A 15,311-nucleotide genomic window follows, 5' to 3' on the forward strand; every position below is an offset into this window, starting at 1 on the left:
TCAGAGCAAATCCTTATCCTTTTCATCTGGAAATCTATATGTCCTCACTGCAAAAGACCATGTGGATCCATAAAAGGTCTTCAATTATCGATCCAAAGCCAGGATTCTACCTTTGAAAGACAATCATGTTTGGTTTGCTATAATGATCTGCACATGGGGCTGCCTTTGACAAGTGTTCAATTAGCCCAAAGAGCAGCAGCCAGATTGTTAACTGGGCCTGGCTACAGGAAGCACATAACTCTCTTGTTGCAATACCTCTATGGGTTGCAGGTCTGCTTCCATGAACAATTCAAAAGTTTGGTTACCACCCTTAAAGTCCGAGACAACTCAGGTGACTTGGAGGACTGTGCTGTCCCATACAAGTTAACCTGTGTTTTGAGATCTATTGAGGAAGGACTTCTCTCTTTCCTATTACTTTCATAGGTGTATCTGGTAGGAATATGGAAATATGGGAGAAATATGGTTTTCTTGATGGCTTCTCCCTATCTCTGGAAACTCCTTTTCAGAAAGGTCAGCAGATGGAAACCTATTTCCATCTTTCTGCAGGCAGGTAAGGATTATTTTGGGGGCAGGCAATGGAGGGATAGTTCAAAAGAAAAAAAAATGTTGTGTAATGTATTGGATTTTCTATTTGCCATTTTCTTTTATGGATATGTTTCTAAGATTTTTTAAATAGTTTAATCACATTTTAACTTTTGTGTACTGTGAATTTTTATGATTGTTTTAAGTGTTATAACCTATCCCGATAGCTGAACTGGATTGTAGTCCTTATCCTTGTCATTATCAAAATAAAAATAATACTGGGTTGTTGTACTGATTAGTGAGGAAGGCAATAACATTGCAAGAGAACCGAAGGCACTGCTCAGAATCTGAATCTTTTGAGAAGATGGATTTTAATTCCCCTTTTAAATAGGACTGGTGGGATAATCTTGCTTGCATTTGCATGGAACATCTGTTTTGGCCATATGCAGAGTTTTAAATATCATAACTGAAGAACTGGTTGAGTTTTTGAAACTCCCTTGAAAGCTACATTATTTGTGAAGTGTATGGGCAAATATTTCTTGCCACTTTCTTACCTGCAAAATGTAAAAAATGGAAACAGGTTTTGATTTATTCAGGAGGAGGATTTTCCTATGTATCTAAGAGGGAATTAGGCAATGGCACCTATGCCTTTACAAGTGACATGTTGTGTTTGTACCTCAGCTTACACTAGCCCAATGAGGAGTGGCTTAAAGAGCTGAGCATGTTTAGCCTGCAAAAGAGAAGACTGAGAGAAGACATTATGGCCATGTATAAATATGTGAGGGGAAGTCACAGGGAGGAGAGAGCAAGCTTGATTTCTTCTGTCCTGGAGCCTAGGACATGGAACAATGGCTTCAAACTACAGGATAGGAGATTCCACCTGAACATAAGGAAGAACTTTCTGACTGCAAGAGCTGTTGAGCAGTGGAAGTCTCTGCCTCAGAGTGTGGTGGAGGCTCCTTTTTTTGGAGGCTTTTAATCAGAGATTGAATGGCTATCTGTTGGGCATGCTTTGAATGCAATTTTCCTGCTCCTTGGCTGGCCCACAAGGTGTCTTCCAACTCTATGATTCTATGATTCTAGTGCAAATGGTTAAATGGGCAGCTCCACCTCCCTTTCTTAAGAGGAGTGATCTAAAGCCACTTGAGAGTTTCTGAATGAAATAATACTTTCTCATGAATAATCTTTAAAAATGAGTGAAGAAAAGGCAGCATGAGGTTGTATCTAATTCTGTTACCTTCTGCTACTCATTCCAAAAGAAGACTGATAGAATAAATGATGTGATATCATGTTTTGCATTCTTTCAGTTTCTCCTTTATGGCGTCTTCATTACTGAATTTTCTCAATCTGCATGGATACCTGATCTTATGGAAACATATTCATGGAATTCTAGTGCTGCCCAAGGTGAGTCAATGCTCATTTACTATATGATGTAGTGATGCCCACAATTTGGATGGTAGTCAGAGTATGGAAAATAATAGCATTGCCTGCCTATTGAGAATTCTGCCTCTCCATGCACTTGTAGGAATTAGAACTGAGCAGTCTCATAACATCCATATCTACTAAAGGGCTGTTTTTAATGTCCTGTAAGTGATCTATGCACATTGGGCTTGATGCATAACAGACTGATACATATCAGGATCGATGTACATCAGAGCAGATATTCATTGGGCTTAATACACATCAGTACAATTGTGCATTGCTCTAGTTGTGCATCAGAACATTGGCTAGGGAATTAAATGCGTATTATGTTGAAGTCTTGTTATTCATTTTCACAATTCACTGAACAATGGTACAATGCACAAGGTTTCTGAGCATCTCTGCTACATAGCTTAGTACATATAATGTAATGTATATACCACAATAGGGGATTACAGCCATTGTGTGTGTATGGGGGGGGGGGGGGGATAACAGGCCTTGCCAACCTGTCACAGTTTCATGCAATCCCTGCATTAAGGAGACAAATATTGCATTTGATGGGTAGTGTTCTTACAGGTATTATCAAATGAATACCTTTTCTCCTTCTAAACTATCAGACAATGATTTTACTTTTTCAACTCTTATCTAGGTTTGCATATTTCCCTTTGTATTATCAGACAAGAAGCTCTCAGACTGGAAGCAATTATTTTTCAGACAAATAGGTTTCTGGTTATTTGGAGAATTTGCTATGCTTCAGTAAAAATTACTTAAATCTTTTAGTTGCATATTTGATTTCTATGGCAGAACTTAAAATACTGTTACTTGGAAGGAACATTCTAGGTTTTGTAATCCTCTGTAGTATGGTTTCATTCTTTCGGGACATGGTATATTCAATGTGCAAAAATATACTATTTTCAATTTTGTGTAGTTTTTTTAAAAAAAATCTACAGTTTTACATGTCTCCTTTCTTTCTTATAAAGTCCAACTATTGTATGTATGTATTTATTTGCATATCACTTTTTAAGGAGTTCAGAATATCTCAAAATAGATTATCTTGGTTTGTCTTTACAATAGTAGCAATTTGGTTCACCAGTAACCTTACACCGAAGGCTTCGGTGGGAAGTGGTTGGCAAATGTAATCACCACTATTTTACTCTCAGTAGCTTCAGTAAAGGCACAGCAACACCCCCCTATCTACCTGCTATACAAGGAAGCCTTGCCCCACATCAGGGATATTCATGTTTTATCCTAATTTGTGTGAGTTTTCTGTCCCAATCCCTGTGAAAATGAATGGCCAACTGTAGATTCTCAGGGTGTTGGTCTGTTTTCTGTAAAAGGTGGAGACTGGTTCAATTAAGATTCCATCTCCTTTAGAAGCACTCAGAAAATAAGAAAAGTAAGACATACAGGCAATAGGAACATTTCATAAATGAATTAATGATATTGAAAGATACATTTATACATATATACATGCAGTGCCTCAGTGCTGGCTAACTAATGGTAAGTTTGAGGAATAGGTACGGCCCACATTCATCCCCTTTAGGGAGGAAGAAAGCGAGAGAAAGGAGTCTCTGATGTGCTTGCAAACACACCTGGAAAGTCCTTTGGTAGTATGATGTGGTTGCATAGAAAGCCAAGAAGAGCTTAGAAGCCCTACAATGCAGGACTTAGCAACTGGGAAAAGTTTTAGAGACAGCATGCATGTGACAGAAACATGCAAGAAGTCATTGCTGTCTAAAGTCCCATTGTTTTAATAGCAAATATCTGATGCAGGATAAAGAGAAGGTTTGGTTGGGAAGCAATTTCCAACCTTTCATTTGATGGTTTTCTCCCCATCTGTCATTCAAAAAACTTAAAATGTCTCCCTTATGGCTTAGTTATTCTTGCATAAAAAGTCTTAAGTTTAAATATGCTGGTGGACTGGTACAAGATTTGTAGCTTCTGTTTTATGTACTTATTTACTTTATTTATATCTTGGCTTTCTCTCCCAAAATGGGACTCAAGGTGGTTTACGATAGAAGTTTCAACAAATGGCTAAAAAAACATGAGCTACACAGGTTCAGAAGGCATTCAATAATCAGTCCAGTTAAAATACTATTGTAACACATTCAGTGAAAGAAAACTGAAAGACTTAAACCTCACAATAAATTTCCAATGGTTCTTGGCCCTCATATCTTTTTTGGTACTAACATTTCCTTAGTCTCTCAATCCATGAGTAAGTTACTCCTGCTATAAAAAAGGAATGATGTATTATCCACAATCTTAGATATTTTGAAACTGACTGTACATTTGAATCTGAATTATGAGCCTTTTCATATTTGAATTATAAAAATTAATTTCTTTGGTCTTGCACTACTGTCAGAAGCTTAGAATATGCTGGTATTAGTCATAGGGCATATGGATGGATTTCCCCTTCACTGGAGATTTTTCTCAGACAAAAGAAACATTGATCTATCTTGTACTTCAAAATCTCCCTATTCTACTTGTGATTTTTTTTTAAAAAGTGTCAAGATGCATAAAAATGTAAAAGAAGCAGACCACTCAGTGGGAATTAGCTAAACTGGGATAATTACTTACTTAGTCTTGAATGGGCAGCTGTGTATGAATATTAATTTTTCTCAGAGGGGTTTTTAAGATGGAAAATGTCTCCAGTAGCTGTTTTGTTTCTGTAGTGTAATCTAGGGAATTAGAGCTTCTTCTAAACCAATAATTAAAATCGTATGCATTTTTTGAACCCAAATATAACACACAAAATCTTTTCTTTGAAAAGGTAAATAATTTCCCGATTAACTGTTTTACTAAATAATTAGTTTCTAGTTTAAATGTATTGATGTCAATTCACCAAATGGTTCAAAGCTAATTAGGTTGGAGTGAGCTAAAATGACATAATCTTTTAAGCATATGTGAGCCAGGGCTGGATTTGAGGGCAGGATGGAAGAAGATACATTAATCATTATTCCATCTCTTGTAAATGTTTTTCCTCTTTTTTCCTTTCCTTTCCTCCTGTAAATATAAATATGAGAACCAATGTAGTACAATACAGGCAGTCCCCAAGTTACGAACAAGATAGGTTCTTTAAGTTTGTTCTTAAGTTCAGTTTTTATGTAAGTCAGAACACATTCTGTGGCCCTATTCAGAAGATTTCACCTCACTTTCTGTCCCTGTGATAATTGGATTTTGAAAAATGTGGCTTCTTGTGTTACCAAGGATTGGTGCTAAAGCTTAATGGAGGCACCTTTTTCAATGATAACACTTCCAGAAGTGATTTTCCCTTTTGAGGGAAGATTTCTCTCACTTTCTGTTGTCTCACCCCCATTCTTAACTGTGAGTTGTTTGGAAGTCTGATGTTTGTAACTTGGGGACTGCCTGTAGTGGATTGAATTTTGAGTACTGCAGTGTAGTAGACTAAGTTTTGGATTAGGATTCTGGAAGACCAGACTTCGAAACCTCACTCAGCTATGGAAACTCCCAGGCTGCCCTTGGGCAAGTCACTCTGTTTCACCCATAGAAGAAGACAAGGGCAAACTTCCTCTGAATAAGTCCTGAAAGAAAATCAGATGACAGTGTTGCTGTATGTTTGAGTCAACCTCTGATTTAGAGCCAATGGGGTGTAGTGATCTGACATTGGAAAACCTGGATTCAAATCTCAGCTTGGCCATGGACACTTACTGGGCAAGTCATGCTTTCTCAGGCTCAGAGTAAAGCAATGACAAACCCACTTTGAGGATCACCACAAATTCATAAAAAACTGGAAGGCACACAACAACAACAACAGCAAGAAATATAAACACACATTATTATTATTATTTGAAACTCAACAAGATGAGTCCACAGCAGACACTCTGCTTGCTGTTGAATTGGATCACTCTGAAAAAGGAGACGGAGGGCCTGATTCTGGCAGCCCAAGAACAAGCCATTCAAACCAATGCCATCAAAGCCAGAATTGAAAATTGACAACAGATCCCAAATGTAGACTTTGCAAGGAAGCAGATGAAACAATAGATCCCATCCTCAGATGCTGCAAGAAAATCACGCAGATAGACTACAAGCAGAGGCATAACACCATTGCTCAGATGATTCATTGGAACTTGTGCCACAAATACCATCTATGCCCTCACTGTGTGTAATTTTCCCTTTCTTTAATGCCACTGTGGCACATTTGACTAAACCAAACTCCATACTGATGTCAGTGCTGAAGATTCTTACTGTGTTGGTCAGTGATTGGATTTCTGTTTCTGATTTTCTATAAAGCTTTAGATCATCCATGTACAGCAAGTGAGAAAATTTTGGTGAATTTCTTGTTATTTGGTAGCCCAGGTTTGTTTTCTGTAGAATTACTGACAGAGGGATAATTGCAATGATGAACAGCAGTGGTGACAGTGAGTCGCCCTGGAAAATTCCTCTCTTGATGTTAACAATTCCATAGCTTTCATTGCCCACGAACAACTCCGTTTTCCATTGTTTCATTGCATTTTCAGTGAACTTTCTAATATTTTCACAAACCCAGATGACATCTAGACATTTGATAATCCAACATTATTATTATTATTATTATTATTATTATTATTATTTGCTCACTTAAAATATGTAAAAAGAAGGATGTTCAAATTTAATTACTTATCTACCTCCTCTCTTATATCAGGATTCTAATAATGTTACCATTACTGTATAGAACAGTGTTTCTCAACCTGGGGGTCGGGACCCCTGGAAGGGTCACGAAGGGGTGTCAGAGGGGTCACCAAAGACCATCAGAAAACACAGTATTTTCTGTTGGTCATGGGGGTCTCTGTGTGGGAAGTTTGGCCCAATTCTATCATTGTTGGGGTTCAAAATGCTCCTTTATTGTAGATTAACTACAAATCCCAGCAAGTACAACTCCCAAATCTCACGGTCTATTTTCCCAAAACCTCACAAGTGTTCACATTTGGGCATATTGAGTATCCGTGCCCAGTTTGGTACAGATCCATCATTGTTTGAGCCCACAGTGCTCTCTGCATGTAGACGAACTACAGCTCCCAAACTCAAGGTCAATGCCCACCAAACCCTTCCAATATTTTCTGTTGGTCATGAGAGTTCTGTGTGTCAACTTTGGTTCAATTCCATTGTTGGTGGGTTTCAGAATGCTCTTTGTTTGCAGGTGAACTATAAATCCCAGCAAGTACAACTCCCAAATGGCAAAATCAATCCCCCCCCTCTCCGCCAACCCCACCAGTATTCAAATCTGGGCATACCTGGTATTTGTGCCAAATTTGCTCCAGTGAATGAAAATACATCCTGCAGATCATTATTTACATGGCGATTCATAATGTTAGGGTTCTGGTTGGGGGTTGCCACAACATGAGGAACTGTATTAAGGGGTCGCGGCATTAGGAAGGTTGAGAACCACTGGTATAGAAGAAGAAATATAAGGCAATAAAAAGACAGGGTTATGTCTTACCTGCAGACATGAGGCAAAAAGAATATGATGCTCCCTTTACTCCTGTCTCTCACTTCTCATCTTTAAAGAAGTATTCCAATTTATCACTGTCTCATATAGCTACATAATAAGCTAAAGTTTTTTCATTTTTTTGGTTTACAGAACTATCCGGATTGCTGCTATTGAAAATATTCAAAACATGACCCTCGAATTGATTTTTCAGGTGTTAGCCAACCCTGGTGCAGAGAATCTTAGTGCAGATCTTTGCAACCATATATAACAAAAATCATATAGTTTGGGTAATTTTTCACTTGCCAGTACAACTCCTCTTTTTCTCTTATTTTCTGTGGACAAATAAAAATCATTGTTTTTGTTGATTATGACATTTCTTCAACACCTTTTTTAAAACAGTTCAAGGAACCTTACAATTTATATATGTATACAAGCTAACAGTATATAATAAGAAATGAGAATGTCCTCTATTTATGTGTGTCATTCCGTGGCAACCATAACTCATTGTGACATTGTGCTAGACAGTTCAATGTTTTGTTTGTCATCCAAGTGGCAGGGGCAACTGCAACCAAGCAGAGGTGGGTGCTAGAGGCAAAAAGAGTGACATTGTGGCAGATGTCTCACAACTTGACAGAGTGTCACATTCATCCACGTGGCAGTGGCAAGGGTCAAACAGAAATTTCAAACAGAATCTTCCTATAAACAGGCAGCAAAGAAGTCTTTGTGTGCTGTCATTACTCATTGGGAAATATTTAATTGATTTTTTTCCATGTCAGGCGTGACTTGAGAAACTGCAAGTCACTTCTGGTGTGAGAGAATTGGCTGTCTGCAAGACAGTTGTCCAGGGGATGCCTGGATGTTTGATGTTTTACCATCCTTGTAGGAGGCTTCTCTCATGTCCCCACATGGGACACTGGAGATGACAGCCCACTCTCCTCAGATTTGAACTGCTGATCTGTTGGTCAGCAGTCCTGCCGGCACAAGGGTTCAACTCTAGTTGAGTTAGAAAATGGGAAAAAGCTTATCTGATTGCTGCTAAACTTCCAAGAAAGAAGGTTAAAAAAAATAGACAGCTAGGGCTTTTATGTCAGGAATACAGCAAATCCATGCTATGTTTTATTTCATACTTGTAAGAAGCTGTCTGTAGTACTGGGCCCTATCCCCAAAACAGGTTCAGCACTTTGAATAGTTTCTTTCACATCTGGTATATAGACCAGCATTGATTCATTTCACCTCAGAATTCAAACCCACTAAACACCATTGGGACAAAGGCAGAGACATTATGATTAGTGGATGAAAGGTCTGTCTTCCATCCCAACTGCAACTGTTCTGGCCTGAGGGGGAGAACGAGAGAGGCAAACATGGCTCCATCATGAATAGGCTCAGACACAAACTGCCACTTTTGTGGTCATGGGGAGAGAAAAGAAGTGGCAAGCACAATTTGATAATTCCTAGACCCAGAAGAAGATGAAAGACTCTCCCTCCATCCCAAGTGCCTTAGCCTCAGAGGGAGAGAGGAAGAAGCAGGCACAGCTCCATCATGCCTTGGATCAGAAGCAGATGAAAGATACTAATCCCACCTCAATTGCCAATGCCCTAGCTACATATGGAGAAAAGAGATGGTTTCTGCTGGGTCTTCTTAAGCTACTCCCACCCCACAGAATTAGATTGTAAACCTGCTGTGTATGTATGTATCACAGAATGCTTCTTTGTCTTGAAAACACCATGTGCAGTATGGTTCATATATTAATGGATGATTTATTTATTTATTTATTTACTTTACTTTACTTTACTTGTATACTGCAGTTTCTCGGCCCAACAGACGACTCAACGTGGTTTACAACAAAGATAAAAAGTCAATCAAACAACACACAATTTAAAATCAATTAAAAACATAGTATACACAATAATGACACATCAACAACAGCCCAATAACATCTCGTAACTAGAATCATAATCCAATTCGTCGTCCATAATTCCCGAGGTTTAAACAAAGGTGGGAAAATGGATATCTGGGGTTTGTGTTTGTACTTTCATGTTGCTTAGTGACTTATGACAACCTCATAAATTTCATAGGGTTTCATTAGGCAGGGAATCTGCAGAGATGGCTTTTGTAATTGTATGATATTGTATGATCTGTATTTTAATGTATTTTGTATTAATGTATTATGATGCTATTATGTTTACTATATTTGTGTTGAATTTTCTGCTGTTAGCTGGTCTGAGTCCCTCTTCAGAGATCAAGAAGCTCTAAATAACAAATAAATAAATAAATAAATAAATAATGTTTTTGCCAATTCCTTTCTACAGCACCTCATAATCATTGCTAATCTCCTGTCCAAGTACCAACCAGTACTGACTCTGCTTAGCATCCAAGATTAGACAAGATCCGAGTTACTGCTGGTAAAATTTCTAAGGTGAAAATAGAGGGGCTAGGACAGTGGCTCCCAACCTTTGGGCCTCTGGGTGTTTTGGACTTCAACTCCCAGAAATCCCAGCCAGCTTATCAGATGTTAGGAACTGTGGGAACTGAAGTCCAAAACACCTGGAGGCCCAAATGTTGGGAAGCACTGAGCTAGGAGAACAAGAAGCCTTATGGATCACGTTTGGGCAGGATCTGAGCAGAACCAGAACCTCATACTTTTCAGCAAGGATAATATAAGCATATATTACAAGAACAATGTTGGTGGAATCCCTGGGAAATGCAAATAGCTTTGGTCCTATGATATGGCTTTACTTTCAGGTTTTGAATAAATGCAGATGGAGGCTCACATAAGCTTGGCAGCTGGCCTAAAACATGGAGCCATGACTCAATATGATTTCCTGGTTGTCTTATTGTGAGTTGATTAATCTATACATAACATTCCCTGTTCCTGAAGCCTTTGAAAGGCTGAACTAGACACTAAGGCTATCAGACATCAAATTCCTCTTGATAGAAAAAAGAAAAGAAAAATCACAGTTGCTTACTTAAACCTTGTTTTTCTTAAATAGCTGAGAGTCTCTAATCATCAAGGTCCTTATAAGGATACTTTTATCATGTTGACCAGATGGTGTAATTTGTTTGGTACTGATGTGAGAGAGCAGCTGTTGGATTTTGTATCAGGACAACTGTTCTGTCTATGCAATGACTTGCTGTGTTCCTCTTCCTTGACTGGCTTTTCTTATACCCTCAGCAGAAATACAGTTTGAACCGCAGAAGATGGTGATATGACTCTGTACACTGTCTTACTATTTTTTCTCTGATAATTACCTTACTAAGTTCAGGTCCCGCTCCTACAGAGATGAAATGAGATGCTGCAGGAAATAATTTAGTTAAGTATAAACTTGGGGACACTTAGAATCCAAGCCGACCTTTCTCAACTGTCATCTGGTCTCCAAAACAAACCTATTAAAAATTAGCAAGAATCATGAGGGTGGGATTGCTGGTCAAAAAACCAGATCCAGTAATTTCTTTTTGGGCTTTGTGTAACATTTTTCAGTAGATAGAAATGTGCTTCATAAGTAAATACAAAGAAGATGGCAACATGAAAAGTACATTGCATGCCATACCTCACAGTTGATATGAAGCAATTCACAAGTGATATAAAAGCAATTCAGCGAGGATCAATAGTATTTTCCAGTGCTGCATATGAAATGGTTTGTACTCAAGAAACATTGCTTTTCTTTTTTCTTTTAAAAAAGAGCTGAGTGACTGTTTGGTGAGGCAGTCAATGCCAACCACACTACAAAATTATAACACTTTTATTCTCTGGGATTTATTTTGGGAGATGCATCTAGAATTCTAGATCTCTCCACCTCCTAACCAAACTAGAAACCCCAGATTTGATAGAATGGAACCATAGTAGTTAAAATGGAACAATAGTGCTATAACTGTATGAATAGTCCCAGATTGCCAATAATTTGACTGGTGCAATTGATTTAGGTCAGTGGTTCCCAACTTTTTTTTTTAACCAGGGACCACTTTGACCAGGGACCACTCCCCAACATTAGTATCAAAAGAGCTACAAATCAGTTCTTGGTCAACTTTAGATTTGGCTTGGGGTGCTGATTCAGAAAATTGCATGGGATATACCACATCAGCTCTAGTTTCTGATACAGAACATATGCCATAGTCAGCAATAGGGAAGGAGTGGCAGGTGGCATGAAAGGAGCTGAAATAAAATAAATAATAAAATAAAATAAATAAATAAAGAGGAAGGAGGCCCACAGACCAGATTTTTGTCCTGGTGACCTGGTGGTTTGCAGCCCACAGGTTAAAAACCACTGATTTAGGCCCATAGTTGGTTAGAGACCAAAAACTGAAGGAAAGCGAGTAGGTTGATCCTTCTTTCCTGGCCACTTTTGGAACATCTGGAAGTCTTCTATGCTGGCTGAGGACTACTGAACATACCTAGTGTCTGGGTGACTAGAGAGCATGCTTGGTGACTGGGAATGCTCAGAAGATTGCTCCATTTTCCCTGCCAATTTCCAAAAGTGGAAGAAGGGAGGCTGTTCTTGAGGATTGCTTGTTTGAACTTTCATAAATGGATATACAGCGTGCCATTTGTATGCACAGATTCTGCATCAATGGATTCCACCATCCAAAATCTCAAAAGCAAATCTTGGTTTTGCAATTTTATACAAAGCACACTATTTTATCACACCATTATATATAATGAGACTTGAGCATGGATTCTGGTATCTAAAGAGGGTCCTGGAATGAAACCCTAGTGGATACTAAGGGCCCACATTATTGAGATATCCTGCAACTGTTCAAGAACCAGAATTTTATTTTATGAAATGGCCAGCCATTGATACTATTATTATTATTTATTTATTTATTTCTTGCATTTATTGACTGCCCCTCTCAGCCCGAGGGCGACTCGGGGCGGTGAACAGCAACACAGAAGGACAGTGTACAGTTCCTAAATATTCCTGAGAAAAGCTTATTTTGATTTAAAAATCAATAAACTCACAAGCAGGGGAAATACACAGTAGATTCAGACATAGTCAAAGAGAAAAGAATAGTTATTAAAAGCTGGAATTGGTAGGATGAGTTGTTTGTATATGTTTTCTATTGGGAGTGAGTGGATTCATATAAGTCTCTAGAAGATGGAATATAAGTATGTGTCTGTTTGAATAAATTGACATTTTGTGTTAGCATTGGCTGAATAGATTTCTGCTTAGAATGAGTAGATTCTTTCCACAGTTGTTTTGCATTCATTATTTTAATTTTCCAGATTCAGTTTTTTTCACTGTACAGTACTAGTAGAACTTAAAAACTAGTTTTAAGGAAGTTTTTCTCTCTCCCTTTGGAATGGTATACAAAATTATGTGATTGAGAGGACAAATATCCTTTATTATTATTATTACTTGCAGAGAAGTGGGCTGTGGGTGTTCTCTTCTCTTTCTCACATCTAAAATGGGCATTCACAAACAAGGTTCCTCATCTCACTTTTACTTCTAACTTGAGTGATCTGGGAATCCTTGTAATTACTGTGTCACTAGATTTCAAATTTTCCTAGGCCTTGCTTTTCCAAGGACTGCTATTCTGTGTGATTCTAGAAATATACTCTCTCTCTCTCTCTCTCTCTCTCTCTCTCTCTCTCTCTCTCTCTCTATATATATATATATATATATATACACACACACATATATATATGCAATTTTACAGTTTTAGCTATCATATCCCTTACTGTAATGACTTGCTGTTTCTATTATAATCCACATTTTGTGTGTTACTGAGGTAATTGAGTTATAATGCATAGAATCAGGCTATTAGAGTAATTGAAGCTGAAGCAATGATATTGGGATTTTTTTGTAATGCATTTTGTATTTTATTTATTCTTTGCTCATTAATTTCTATTGTAGCATTATGAGACATCACATGTACATGCTAAGAGGACTCTGTTTTTGGAACTGCTCATAGCTTCAACCATCTTATTCCAACCCTAGGGCATGTGAAGTTTATAATATACTGAGAAAAGATATGGGGAAAAGGCTATTGTTTTCTGCAATATATACATACAGAAATAATTCCTTAATATGTACATTTTACAATATATCAGTAACAATGTGATAATGATCTGTGCTGGTTGGTAATCTGTACTTTAAAGGGGCCATTCAAGTTACTTTAATAGTATCTTCAGAACAAACCATTACCCTGGGGAAGTTAGTTTGGATTAAAATCTGAGGCACAGTCATCACCCTAGAAGCCATCATGTGCCACCGCAGCATACCTATTGATTGGAAAGTCCTATAAAATGGAATTATTCCCAAATTATCACTGAGATTTCAGCACAACACAGAAAGACACTGGGCATATGTTCATCTTAAAAATCAGATATGTGCCAGTGCATAGCTGTCAGCTGGGTCATGCTCAGCCATCACTGTTTACAGTATTGAGATACTAGCAGAAGGCCTTGCCTTCATCGCTGCGGTTGAATGGAGAGGGAGAAGAGGCCTTCGTTGAGACGGCATGATCCTGTTGTTGTTGGTTGCAGAAGTGAGCTCCCTCCTGATGTTTAGTCATCTACCTCGGTGGGAAAGACTTGGGCCTTTTGAAAGGCAGAGTGATGTACTTTCAAGTGTGTGAAGACCTTGCGCGAAGATGAGATGAGTGGTCCCATAACCATATTGCCTGGTCAGCAATGGTACCATGCCTGAAGTGGCCCAGTGATGGAGATGTAAGAAAATTGGAAAGGGCCAGAAAGCATGTCAACCAGGTGATGCGCACTGCCTTGAGATGGGTCAATGGTTCTTACATACAACATGATGACATTACACATGATAAGGCCCATTTACATCAATCTGTCAGATCTAGCCAATGACCTATTCCTAAGGGATTTACAAAGGGGGCTCAGGGTGTTGTTGGAGGACTTGGTTGGAGGACTTGGTGGGGACGGGGGCTAAATGGACATCTGCCTCCTATCTGTGGTGTAAATGGAGAGGAAAATCAGATATTTGGCATACACCCAAGGCACCCCCTTCAGGGGTGAGGGCCTGTAGCTAAAACACTCACCTGCTGATCACTTGGACAGGGTGAGGTGAAATCAACGGGCCTTAAATTGGCGAGAATCTGGCCTCAATAACATTGGGGGAGGCTTCTCCAGGTTTCCTTAGAGGTTGCCCGGTTGTAAATTTGCAGGGGATCCAGGTGTTTCACCCAAGTTGCCGGGGAGTAGGCCATCTATGGATGCTACCTTGGCTTTGCCCCTCACCAAGTTCAAGACTCATTCCAGTTAGAATAGAAAAAGTTAAATAGGTAATGTTAATTAAAATTGCTGAATTTGAACCCAAGTTCTTGTTGTCAGTTTCCTTATTTTGGGGGTGGGCAGGCAAGTGCCCTTACATCATGTGATGGCCTATGTGGGACTTCCGTGGGGCTCTGTTTCCTAAACACATGGAAACAGAGCCCAAAGAGTATCTGAAATCCATAGACAGTCCCTTTTTTGGGGCAGAGGCTGCCTCAAAAGCTTCACAAACATTTAGGATTTTCTAGTGGTTTCCTAATGATTGTCTCTTTTACAGATAACTCAGGGCTCTTCCACACAGCTATATACACACAGCTCTTCCACACAGCCAGAATATCAAGGCAGAAAATCCCACAACATCTGCTTTGAACTGGGTTATCTGAGTCCACACTGCCATATATCCCAGTTCAAAGCAGATAATGTGGGATTTTATTCAGCTGTGTGGAAAGGGCTCTACTCTTCTACAATTTCGTCCATAAAGAAAACTGACATTTGTTCTGTAGTCCTTGGAAGAAGAGTGTTGTGATGACTGAAGCATGTATTTCCTCTATACCTAACCTTTGCATAACCTAGCAACAAGAACAAGTTAATTGAATTGTTTTTAATCACAGAAAGTCAATGCCTGGAAGCCAGAAATATTTGTAAGGGATGATTCAGAAGAGATCACTCTCTGCTCCAGTGATGCAATACTTCTATTTATTTATGACAGG

The 15,311-nt window shown here is 38.7% G+C and overlaps 1 long non-coding RNA gene across 2 annotated transcripts in view; it reads left to right on the forward strand.

Annotated features, from left to right (window-relative positions):
• The first annotated feature begins 443 nt into the window (after positions 1 to 443).
• LOC137096389 (uncharacterized) overlaps positions 444 to 15,311 on the forward strand; it is a 48,017-nt gene continuing 33,149 nt past the window's right edge. The window contains exons 1-3 of one of the 2 annotated variants that reach the window (XR_010909426.1): positions 444 to 550; positions 1,830 to 1,926; positions 7,520 to 7,694. This is a non-coding gene — a long non-coding RNA (uncharacterized lncRNA). Of the gene's footprint in view, positions 551 to 1,829; positions 1,927 to 7,519; positions 7,695 to 15,311 lie in introns of those variants that run through there. The other variant, XR_010909425.1, reaches the window with a different exon arrangement.

Source organism: Anolis sagrei, chromosome 2 (assembly GCF_037176765.1).
Source record: "Anolis sagrei isolate rAnoSag1 chromosome 2, rAnoSag1.mat, whole genome shotgun sequence".
NCBI classification, from domain to species: Eukaryota; Metazoa; Chordata; class Lepidosauria; order Squamata; family Dactyloidae; genus Anolis; species Anolis sagrei.